At 33.2% G+C, this 12,317-nt stretch overlaps 1 long non-coding RNA gene across 2 annotated transcripts; it reads right to left on the bottom strand.

Annotated features, from left to right (window-relative positions):
- Positions 1-431: 431 nt before the first annotated feature.
- LOC149235508 (uncharacterized) lies at positions 432-4,116 on the bottom strand. 2 transcript variants are annotated; one of them, XR_016268298.1, is made up of 3 exons: positions 3,617-3,974; positions 2,689-2,795; positions 432-521 (listed from the first exon to the last, which is right to left on the bottom strand). It is a non-coding gene; the product is annotated as an uncharacterized LOC149235508 (long non-coding RNA). The 2 variants fall into 2 exon arrangements; XR_016268297.1 differs by lacking the exon at positions 432-521 and having other exon boundaries at positions 2,604-2,795; positions 3,617-4,116.
- Between the last annotated feature and the right edge of the window lie 8,201 nt (positions 4,117-12,317).

The following is a 12,317-nucleotide window of genomic DNA, read 5'->3' as shown; positions in this document are numbered from 1 at the left end:
ATCTGTTTAACTTTTTAAAAATCAAACCATTGGTAAAATATGTTGCAATATAAAAATTTTACTAACGAAATTTTTATCATTGAAAACCAAGCGGTGGTAAAATATGTTGCAATATAAAAATTTTACTAACGAAATTTTTATCATTGAAAACCAAGCGGGTAAATTTAAAGGCATAAAATACATAATATATAATGAACTACAACGAATTCTTAGCCAACATTCATGGTTTCTCACAGTCTACGCCCATCATAGAGGTCCCGTTTGAGAATGACAAAATATTAATAAAATATGATGTCCTGTTTGAGAATGACAAAATATTAATAAAATTGTATATTTTAAGCGGTTACGGTTACCTTTTTACTTCCCTGGCAGTCGTATCTCCCATCACTGTCTCCCACCATTTCTTGGTGTATGTTTCCACCTGTCCACTCTCCTCGGTTTCCTTCCATCCCACGTCTCCCCCTATTGTTCGTTTGTTGTTGGTCCATTACCTGCATGTTCGTTTGCTAGTAGTCCATTACCTGCGACATGCAGATGCCACGTTGGTTACATGCATGCAATGGAGTAGGTGAGTAGGTGGACGTGAGGTAATGCGCTGTGCCACCCTACTCGCCTTTACAAATTCGCCAACACAACACAAACATTGTCTTCCCTCAGCATGACAAACATTTTCTTCCCTTCGTTGCTCTCAGCTTCCCTGTTTTTCACTCAGATTCCTTGCTCCAATCCTCTGTTTTACTTTGGTATTCCATTTCCAATTCCTAATTCCACTCATCGTTTTTAGAACATTAATTCTGCTAACTTGGATCCCTGAAAACCTAACTCGCAATACGTGCTGGATATGTACAAAGCGAAGAACGAGCAAGGGGTGGCGGAAGTTTTCTGAGAAGAGGTGGGAGAAAGTGGGTTTAAGTTCCAGGAAAAGGGTATTTGTTGCAGTGAATGGGTTGTTTTCTAAGAAGGGGTGGGATAAAGTTGGTTTAAGTTCCACGAAAATGGTGTTTGTGGTAGTGAATAGGTTATTTTTTGAGAAGGAGTGGGAGAAAGTGGGTTTAAGTTCCACGAAGAGGGTGTTTGTTGCAGTGAATGGGTTAAAAGAAGGATCGTAGGGGCAAAGATAGGGGCAAAGATGGGATGGGATATGACAAAGAAGACACTATGGGTAAAAATTGTGGTAAAAGATATTATATAAACAAAAATGTTGAAACAGCCTTCGTACAGTGTTGGTCACACAGGGTGTGATGGCTGCCGTTGGTCACGGGCGGTGTGATGCCTTCCTTTCTAAGAAAGTAGGAGCACTATGATATATAGCCCTTTATGCAGGCTTAATTCTCTTTACGCAGGCCTAATTCTCTCTTGTCAAGCTCTGGTGAGCATTATAAGGGCTTGGTGTGGAAAGGACTTGGTGTGGATGTGGTAGGCTTGGTGACTCCAAAAGGAGGAGAAAAAAATGCATACATGTTTTCAACCTCGAGTTTTTAGTCTAAATACCTAGATAGCACCCGAGCTCATAAGGTTCATTGGTGGGTAGATGGTGATTCATTCAAAACATGCAAGCGCTGCAGATATAAGGTTCATTGGTGGGCAGATGGTGATTCATTCCAAACTTGTAAGTGCTGCAGATACAACTCAAGGCCAAATCATTAATCTCTCCAAGGTACACAAAAAAATTCCTATTATTTTTTACTGCAGTATAGATATAAGAGAAAATCAAACAGAAACAACAACTTGTAACTTGGAATCGATTGCATAAAGTGGAATCTATCTATTACACTTCCTAGATATATTTTCTCTTTGTATTGGTATATTTATTATATATTGCTCAAGGTTCCAGAAATATTACTAGAAAGCGTACTTGAGATATTTTTTTACTGGTTGTGCAGAATACATCTAATATATATCATTCAAGGTAGCAGAAAGCTCAAGCTTGCATAAAGCATACCAGAGAAAGAGTTGCTTTAAAAATTCTTAAATGCGATGCTGTGGTGCTGATGATGCACAGTGTTGTGCTAATGATGGTCTCCACAAAAACTCTTTCGGAAATCTCTTCCAAATTGTTCATCAACAAAGGGATTCTTTCTTTCTATTATGAATTGATTTGAGTTGCAGGGAAAAGAAACTCAACGCTTAACTACTCTTATGCTCTTCTTCCTGGGTTACACGTCAGGGTTCTTAAATAAATACAGAAATAGCCATGCAGAAATAAATACAGAAATAGCCATGCAGATAACCATCTGGCAGTAAATTTGTATATAAATAAATTTCCTCTTGTTCTAAAAAGATTAGATATAAAAAACTTTTCCAAGATAAGACTTGACTTTAGATATTAGAAAACCTTGCCACCACCTTACTTTGGATAAAATAAAATTGCTGATATTAGAAAACCTTGCCACCACCTTACTTTGGATAAAATAAAATTGCTGATATTAGAAAACCTTGCCATAACCCACTTTGGATAAAATAAAATTGTTGCAACCTTACTACATGGGGGCATGTGAAGTTTGCAATAATGGGTGGAATATTTTATCGCCCAAAAAACATTGTTAAAAATGAATGTAAAATAGCAACCCCACATTAAGCATTGATTGTTATGGGTGAACATATGAAAGCAAAACAGAATATCGTGTATTGATCTGTGAAACATGAATACAATATGTAAAAATATAATAAAAGAATCAATCTTCTTACCTGATTATAGTATGTCTAAAATTTAATAGCTCACAAGCGTTCCATGGTGGTTCTCAGCTGCTGTTGTTGGTTGATGAATGAATGCTTCGCTTGCCTTACGAGAGGATCTATGCATAAGCCATGGCTGATGATTAAAAAGATGGAGAAGGACAGAGCGAAGCTGATATCACCTTTTCGACCACCTTTTAGACCATGGAGGGAAGGTGACAGTTTCTCCTATGGTGGAATAGGCCGTGAAATAACACAGGTAAAATAGCAACCCCGTGTTAAGCATTGATTGTTATGGGTGAACATGTGAAAGCAAAACAGAAACCTTACCTGATGTCTGCCATTTCTCGATCTCAATAAAACAAACACAGTAACAGATGAATTAAGGAAAAAGACCGTTTAGCAAATCTAAAAAGAGGTACTAAAGTTTTGCAGCAAGACTTTGAAAGCAAAAAATACTTCAAAGTGCCTAACGAAAAATATTCTTGAAACACAACAGCAACTCGTTGATTTTGGTGGAAACGAGAACCAAACCTTTCTGTGAAAATTTTGGGCAATTGTAAAATTTTACAGGAAAAAACCATTGAAAAAATTACAAAATCGAATCAGCCTGAAGGAAAAAAAAAGAAAAAAAATAATAATCAAATACAACAGAAGAACTAGTTGAATTTGGTATCAATTTCTACGTAAATTTTGAAAAGATATGAGTGCATGAAGAAAAGCTTCAAAGAACAAAAAAATAACGAACTACAGTCAGTAATATCGATGACATCGGCGTAAAATCTTTGGATTATGAATTCTTTTCCAAAAGCCAAAATGTAGCGCCCATAAACAAGAAAAGCAAATACATAATTTCGCAGGCAGAAAAGATATGGTTGATCAAGATCAGCTAATTTTTAATTAGTGATAGAGGGAAAAGCATTAAAGGTCGCACGAATACCTTCTCAGCCCCTCGCGCATCCCGAGGTTTCTCCCGGCCGGACGATCAGCCATTGCCACAATTTCAGTTGTAAAAGGCCGCCAGGGCTTTCAACAGCGAGCTATTAAACATCGGAAGAAGAATCTGCAGGCTTCCATGTATGGAATCGGTCTGCGCTTCTTTAAAGTATGAAGCTGAGAAACAGGGAAACCTCCACAGTTGACGTAGGAAGCTGAGGCCAGCAGCAGATACAGCTAAATTAGGGCCGATCAATTGAGAATGCGGGAATTCCTGTGTCAGCTTAGGGGCACAGAGCCCCTTTAATGTAACAAGGTCGCATTGTTCAATTTTCTGGAATAGATGAAACTACATGCAGCGGCCATTCAGCGACATGTGCTGCCACGAAGTTATCAGCGAGAGGAGATAGGAGCGTAGAAGAAGTGACAAGTGCCCAGAAGAAATGGCAGATGGCAGCTTGCTTGCGCAATTGAAAAACTTAGGATAAAATTACTTGTCCCGGCTGAAATAAGAAATGGCAGATGGCAGCTTGTTTGCGCAATTGAAAAACTTAGGATAAAATTACTTGTCCCTGCTGAAATAACATCTAAAATTACTTGTCCCGGCTGAAATAAGAAATGGCAGATGGCAGCTTGTTTGCGCAATTGAAAAACTTAGGATAAAATTACTTGTCCCTGCTGAAATAACATCGGGGCACGTGAGGCCTGCAATAAGACCACCGATATCCTTGGGGATAAACTTTGCTTAAAATCACTTAAACACTGTAAATTTATGGTCAACTCAAGAACTAATACGTGGTCAACGGTCCATCGAACGCTATAGTCCGGCAGGGACTAATAACACCTAAAACTCAATCTAATCGACTAAAACAAGAAAAACGAAGACTACAACGAAATCTAGTTTCAAGAAATATTAATTGTAACCTAAAAATTTCAGGTATAACTTTAACTATCCTTTAATAATTATAATGGACAATTTGTCCGGGAGTAAAGTAATTTTTTCACTGAAAAATCAGAAGAGAGTCACCGCTCTATCTTTGAAGAAGTATAGGATCAATTTATCCTGCAGTAAATTACATTTGCCAACTTAAAGATTAGAAGAGATTTAGGGCTCTATCTTTGAAGAAATATTAACGGTAATAGAAATTCCGGCTGTAATTATGAATGCCGTTCCCGATATAATTATGAATGACACTCAACATATAGAAAATTGCCTTGTAGTTTAACATTTTTCACATCGAATCATTTAACAACAATCTCTATCTTGGATGAAAAATTAATCGTGACTCATATTAAAATCCAGTTGTAATTTTAAATGAGATTTAATAAATTGATATAAATTTATTTTAAATATGGATTTAATTGTGATTTATATTAAAATTTGATTGTAATTTTAAATGACATTCAATAAAATAGTAAAAATTTATTTTAGATATAGATTTAATATAAATTTAAAAGGATCTAATTCTTTCACTTATATATATTTTTTAAATTCTTATTTTAAATTTCAAATTCCTAAATTTTACGATCCAAACATTAAAAGATTTAAACGGACTCCTCCGCGCTTGCATTTGGCTATTATTGTGCCTTCCTTGTTATATATCTACCTAGCCACTCTAGCACAGTGCTAGTGCTCTGAACAGAAATAAATACGTAGTAAATTTAACATAAAATTTCTTAACCAATCTCTGTCTTGCTAGTGCAGTTTACATGGGCTATGATTACAAATAATTATCACCATGATCAGAGGATAAAGATGAAGATATCGACAATCAAATATTTCCGTGCCTCTCGAGAATGTCACCTCCACCTCTCAGATGTTACACAACACAGACATCCAACAAAATCGCATACATCAACAAAATCGCATACAGACATCTGAGAATGTCACCTCCACGTCTCAGATATTACACAAGACATCCAACAAAATCAAATACACATGATCCCCAAAACTTCATGGACACAAACCTGAGCAAAGGAACAGTCCAATATACAAAAGGAACAAACCTGTTAAGGATAGTTATTTTTCACAAATGATTTTTTAATTAATTAGTTAAATAGAGTATCACATTTGAGAAATTGAAACACTATTCATAAATTTTTTATATTATCTATTACTTATGAAAAATATTCTTTCTGTTAGAAATCTTAATCTTAAATTTTATTTAAAAAAAAAAATTAAACACAAACGTGTAGATTTTATTGAAAATATAAATTTCTCAAACACAAATACAGTTTTTATATATATATTCAAGTTGTATAATCCTGTGCCATCATAAAAGTTTAAATTTTGTTCATGTCTGCGAAATAAATTAATTTAATATTGTAATACAATTATCTTATGAGTTTAATAATTATTTTATCATATACATTGAATTTGAATGGATCATAAATTTACCTTGAAGAAAAAGATTTACCACATTAAAATTTCAAATGAGGTAAAATTTTAAACATCTTTACTCTTTACTACATGCAATACCATTTCTTAAAATAAAATAAAAAAGTTATTTCAACACAAAGAATAGAAATTGGTTCTCAATCTTTTAATAATTTTTTTTAATTAAATATTTGTAAAATGAATCTTTGGAAGTAAAACCATACCCTATGGATATATTAATATCTCCAAAGGCATAAATATTTTTGTGTCAAAGTTGGAATATTTGAAAATTTTCTTATCATGCAATGTAAAAAAAATCATTAAATCTATTATTATTATAAATTTAATAACATAGAATTAATAAGATATTAAATTTGTCATATTATAAGATATATTGATATATAATGATATATATTGAGTCTAGATGTATATGGGAGGATATATATGGGAGGGAAGAACAAATACAGATTGATAAAGGTGCAGATATAGAGGGAGTGAAAGGAAGGGTTAGAAAGGGAGAGAGAGGAAGGATGACAAAGGACTCGAGAGAGGGAGGAGAGAGGGAGGGATAGAGGAATGGGGTTGTAAGGAATGAGAGGGAGGGAACAAGAATCACATAGAGAGAAAGAAGTGGAGAGAGTGAGAGAGGGAGTGACAAGAGAGAGATGGAGAGAGTGTGAATATGTTTCTGGGTGAGATAGAGAGATAAAGAAGGAGAGACAGAGAGAAGGGGTGAGAGACGAAAATAAAGTGATAGAGTTGGAGGGAAGAGAGAGAGAGAGAGGGAGACAAAGACAAAGAGATAAGGGGGAGAGACATACGGAAGCAGGAGAGAAAGGGAGAGAGAGGAAGGAAGGGATCTCATACATGAGAGAGAAGGAGAGAGGAAGGGCGAGAGGAAGGGAGAAAGAGGGAGATAAGAAGAAAGACAAAGAGAGAGAAAGGTGGAGTGAGAGAGAGGGAGTGATAGGGGAGATGGAGAGAAAGGGAGAGAGGAGAGAAAGAGGGAAGAGATATAGAAGGGGTGAGAGAGGGAGAGGAAGATGGCGAGAGATAGATAAATATGGAGAAAGAGTGTGTATGTTTTGGGGTGATAATGGGAGAGAAAAGAGAGATAGATATATAGATTGAAGGTGAAGAGGGGGAAGAAGAGAGAGGTAGAGAGAGGTTGATATAGATAGATATGGATGGAGAAAGAAAGTGTGTTTTGGGGTGGGGGGTTGATATAGAGGGACAACGAATGGGAGATGGAGGGAGATATAGATATAGATGGATGGGTGGGGGGAGAAGGAAAAATAATTCTTGCACAAGATGCATTGATTTCAGTGTAGATGGTGATTTCTAATCCTATTTGATTGTCTGCATTGAAGGAGATAAACTGAAAGAAATGGGAGAGGAGGAATGATGAGAGAAAGGAGAGGAGTGAGAGCGGGAGATAAGGGTAAGAAAGAGAGTGGGAGACACAAATATGGAGGGGGAGAGAGAGGGAGAGGGATAAGGAGAGAGGGAGGTAGATAGTGACATGGTTGGAAGGAAAAGAAAGAGAGAGAGAGTAGGAGAGGGGAAGGACAAAGAGATGTATTTTGAATGGGAGAGAGGGAGGGAAGAAAAAATACATAAGAGACCAAAGTGGAGTGAGAGATAGGGGTGGAGTGAAAAGGAATAGATGGAGGGAGAATGTGTATGTTTATGTGCGGGATAGAGAGACAAAGAAGGAAAGATAGATTGAGGGAGGGTAGGAGGGACGGGTGGGTAGAAGAGGGAAGAATATTTGTTGCACTAAATGCATTGAATTAATAGTTGATGGTGATTTCTAATCCTATTTTATTGCTTGCACCAGATGCATTAATTTTATCATAGATGTTGATTTCTAATGATATTTGATTGCATTCACTAGATGTATTGATTTTAGTATAGATATTGATTTATAATCCTATTTGATTGTTTTCACTAGATGCATTGATTTCAGTGTCAATGGTGTCAATGGTTTCTAATTCCATTGATTGCTTGCACTAAATACGTTGATTTCAGTGTAGATGTTGATTTCTAGTTCTATTTGATTGCTTGCACTATATGTATTAATTTCAATATAGATGGTGATTTCTAATTCTCTTTGATTTCTTGCACAAGATGCATTTATTTTACTCTGGATGCTTATTTCTAATCCTATTTGATTTCTTGCACTAGATGCATTGATTTCATTGTAGATGTTGATTTCTAACCTTATTTGATTTCTTACACTAAATGCATTTATTTTACTGTAAATGTTGATTTCTAACCTTATTTAATTGGTTGCATTAGATTCACCGATTTCACGGTAGATGTTTTCTAATCTTATTTAATTGTGTGCATTAGATGCATTGATTTTAGTGTAGATGATAATTTTTGATTTGATGTAACTCAATGTATGATGGTTCATTAACTTAGAGCGATTGGATTAAAAAGGTGCATTGACTTTAGTGTAAGAACAAAATAATGATTGATAGTTTGCATTGATATCTGTGTTAGAGTAATTCAACCTCCTAATATTGGAGAGCAAGAGACAAGGTATGGTGTTTACTACAATAATTGGTGTTAAAGAAATATATGGTTTACAATATAAACTATGGTTTTCATATAATCGATATGAAATGATTAAAACACTAACAAATAATGTAAGGATTTTGTAAATCTGACCACCTATTAAAAAAAATCAAATTTACATTATTTCTTGACTTTTGCAAAACAAACTATAGAGAGAAAAAAAAAATAAACATCAAAATATTTTGAAGGAAATAGATTATTCAAACATTAGCAATGAAACAAATGATTTCAAGAGTGATTTTGATGCAATGAATTATTAAAACTATTCTTCAAAAAATATTAGTAATACCTAGGGGGACACTATTAAGAATTATTAATTGTCAAAAGTTTTTATACCTAAAATTAAATGAAATATATGTGCAATATCAATAGTCTTGCAAACTATGGACAAGATTGTCTCCCTTCTTCATCACGAACTAATTACTAACATATAATTACATACACATATAGAAATATAACACAAAAATTATAACATTCACAAGCATTACCATCCAAAGGCAAACACATAAACAAACAAACCACTCAAAGCATCCAAGGGCATACAGTAAAAACTATAGCAATAAACAAGAACGAAATTAAAGAAGAGAATGATGTAGTCATGCCAAACAAAGAAAACGTAATGTAAATTTCAAAGTATGGAGTTTATCTCAAACATATACATAATAATGATAATTTAAAAATGTGCAATTGTTTGCAAACCTTTCCTCAAATTCCACGCTCCAAAACAAGGTTTGCACCTCAAGGGATTTGATCTCTCTGGGCACATGATAGATCTGAAGTTAGATGGGTCTAAGTTGGTTATACTTGAGAGCAATAATGACACATTTTTAGATTATCATTATTATGTATATGTTTGAGATAGACTTCATACTTTGAAATTTCCATTATGTTTTCTTTGCTTCACATGACTATACCATTCTCTTCTTTAAAAAAAATTTGTTGCTTGCCTTGAATGGTTTGTACTTCTACCCTTGGATGCTTTAAGTATTTTGTATGTTTATGTGTTTGGATGGTAATGTTTGTGAATGTTACAATTGTCGTGTTATATTTATATATGTGTATGTAATTGTCTGTCAGTAATTAGTTAGTGATGAAGAAGGGTGACAATCTTGTCAATAATTTGGAAGATGATTGATACTTGACATATATTTCATTTAATTTTAGGTATGACAACTTCTCACGATTAATATTTCTTAATAATATCCATCTAAGTATTACCAAATATACTTCAAAAGATTTTATCTATCTAAATGCATAATAATCCATAATTAGATGTATCTAAATTGGTTACAAAATATTTATGAAATTTTATTAAATTAATTTATTTAACACTGTAAAACATTATAACATCATTTGTTTTACAACATCATTAATTTAATGATTTCAATAAAACCATATCTATGTTAGAGAGATTCGTTTTATATCCATATCAATTAGTACCACGTTAATTACAGATTCCATTAATTAAAAAAACGAAAAACATAAAAGACATATAAAAGTATAGCAGTATATAGATTATATAGATGTGATAGATAGTCGTAAACATTTATTTTTTTGTAAGCTGGGGCGGGACTCTCTGATTTACATGTCCATTATGTACCCCTCTATGGGGGAGGGGTAGCCCAAGATTTGAACCCAAGACTTCCGGTTCGGTGAGACTTCATTTCCACGGCCCTTGCCACTTGAGCTACCCCATGTGGACCTATAATCGTAAACATTGATGTAGAACTTTGAGAGCTATAAAAATAGCACTATTTTATATATGAAATTAAAATACTTGCCATGGAACCCACCAATTGGTTAATATGACATTATATAATATAATAGGAAAAGAGAATATATGGTTATTTATATATATTTCTAAATTATATATTTTCATAAAAGTTTTGTAAAAATAAGTATAAATATTTTTCGTTATACTCCTTTATATTTATTTTTTACACTCTACACTCCATGATTTTAGGAGCGAGAAGAATACCCAGATGTAATGGATTCTTTTAGAAGCTCATATAAATTTATATTTACTATAAAGACTAAATAATTCAATTCTATTATTTATTAATTATTTAATATCATATTTAAATACCAGCTTATTTTAACTACTTAATTCGTTAAATTTCTGGTGAACAATTAATGAATATTAAAGAAAGTGAATTTTAACATTTTTATTGTTGTATTTATACATGTACAATTTACACTACTCATAATATCTATTTGAATTCGTTGAGTAATAGTTGAGCGTTTTGCAGACATTACAATACTTTATTTGCGTCAAATTTGTGCATGTGCAGAAACCCTTATGACTGTATAGCTGCCTCTCTACACGCCTGTTGGAAGGTTTCGAGCCATGCCAATGCGCGTCGCTAGGGTATTTAGTTGAAATGTTAAGGCAGTTACATGAAGAAGCATTGTTCGTTGCAGGAAGATTTGCCATGGAACATTGTTTGCTGGAGCACTGTGTTGTGTGGAAACCCTTGGAGACATTGCAGATGTAAAAACTCGGGGACGCGTGACTGCTCGTTAGTGCCGCAGTGGAGAGTCGTAGATTGGCATGAATCGTTGTTGAGGTACGTGGGATTGCAATGTCTTCTCTGACCCCGAATCGATCGTAGGAAAATTAGCGATAGTGTTAGTTGGACTGCGTTGAAGGCCACCGGCGTGGGGTTGATAGCCAGGCAGTTTACTGCTCCAACGAAGTCGGAATGTCAAGGTATTTTTGGAAGTTTCAAGATTAAATTTATTAAATTCATCTGCTATCTTATTCTGAAAGTCGATCACTCTGTTTAGCTCATTGTTGGCATATGCGATACTTGTTGCTGAACAATATGGTATTTCTGGAATAAATAATGCAAAATTCATTTGGGCAAGAACACACTTGGTTTCACAGTTGAAGAGGTTATATGTACTACATCAAGGACATTTTAAAGATATTTTTTAAAACCAAACAAATTTTGTTTTAAAAAGTTACCTTTTATTTTAGTTATTTTACATTAAATTTTTTATTTTAGTTATTTTCATTAAAATTTAAGACAAAAGCACTTTGAGAGAAAAGTATTTTAAGACAATTTTATATTTAACCATCTAATATAATGGCAATTAAGAGAAAACTCATTTAAGAGAGTTAGCATAGAAATTCCATGAGTAGATAATGGATAATTATATTTCTTATTTTTGAAAATAGATATTCAAACAACATGAAGTTTAATCATGTCAATTTCTTTCTTTTATATTATATTTTTTCCTTTAATTTTTAAGTATTTAATTTAATGTATATTTATTTGAAAATTATATAAAAAACTACATAAAAGTAATAAATGAAAGATAATTTGATTTCAAAACAATTACAATATACATACAACATTCTAAAAATATAATAAATACATAGACAAATTATTATTTTTTGGTTGGCCTTACTCGAGCAGATTTGAACTTTGAAATTCATGCTTTTACATAATACTTCATAACAAAGCAATTGTCAATTGAGTCACACTCCATGAGCTAATTTTTTTTTTTTTTTTTTAAATATGTGAAAAAATTTAAATTACTTCAACTAAAACTTTGATATAAATTTGCAAGAAATTAGATACAATATTAACCATAAAGTAATTAAATATTTTCTCAATTGTTTTCTACCTTTATATATGTAAAGAAACCTAAAAAATCTAAAATACAAATTCATCCATATATGAATTTTAAACCTTTATTTTTTTCTTTCTAAATGACAAATAAAAAATTTGATACTTGC

Source organism: Pinus tabuliformis, chromosome 8 (genome assembly GCF_031772625.1).
Source record: "Pinus tabuliformis cultivar Carrire ecotype Pingquan chromosome 8, CPIR1, whole genome shotgun sequence".
In the NCBI taxonomy this organism is placed as follows: Eukaryota; Viridiplantae; Streptophyta; class Pinopsida; order Pinales; family Pinaceae; genus Pinus; species Pinus tabuliformis.
Note: the sequence above shows the minus strand (reverse complement) of the source record. Positions and strands in the feature narration are given on the sequence as shown.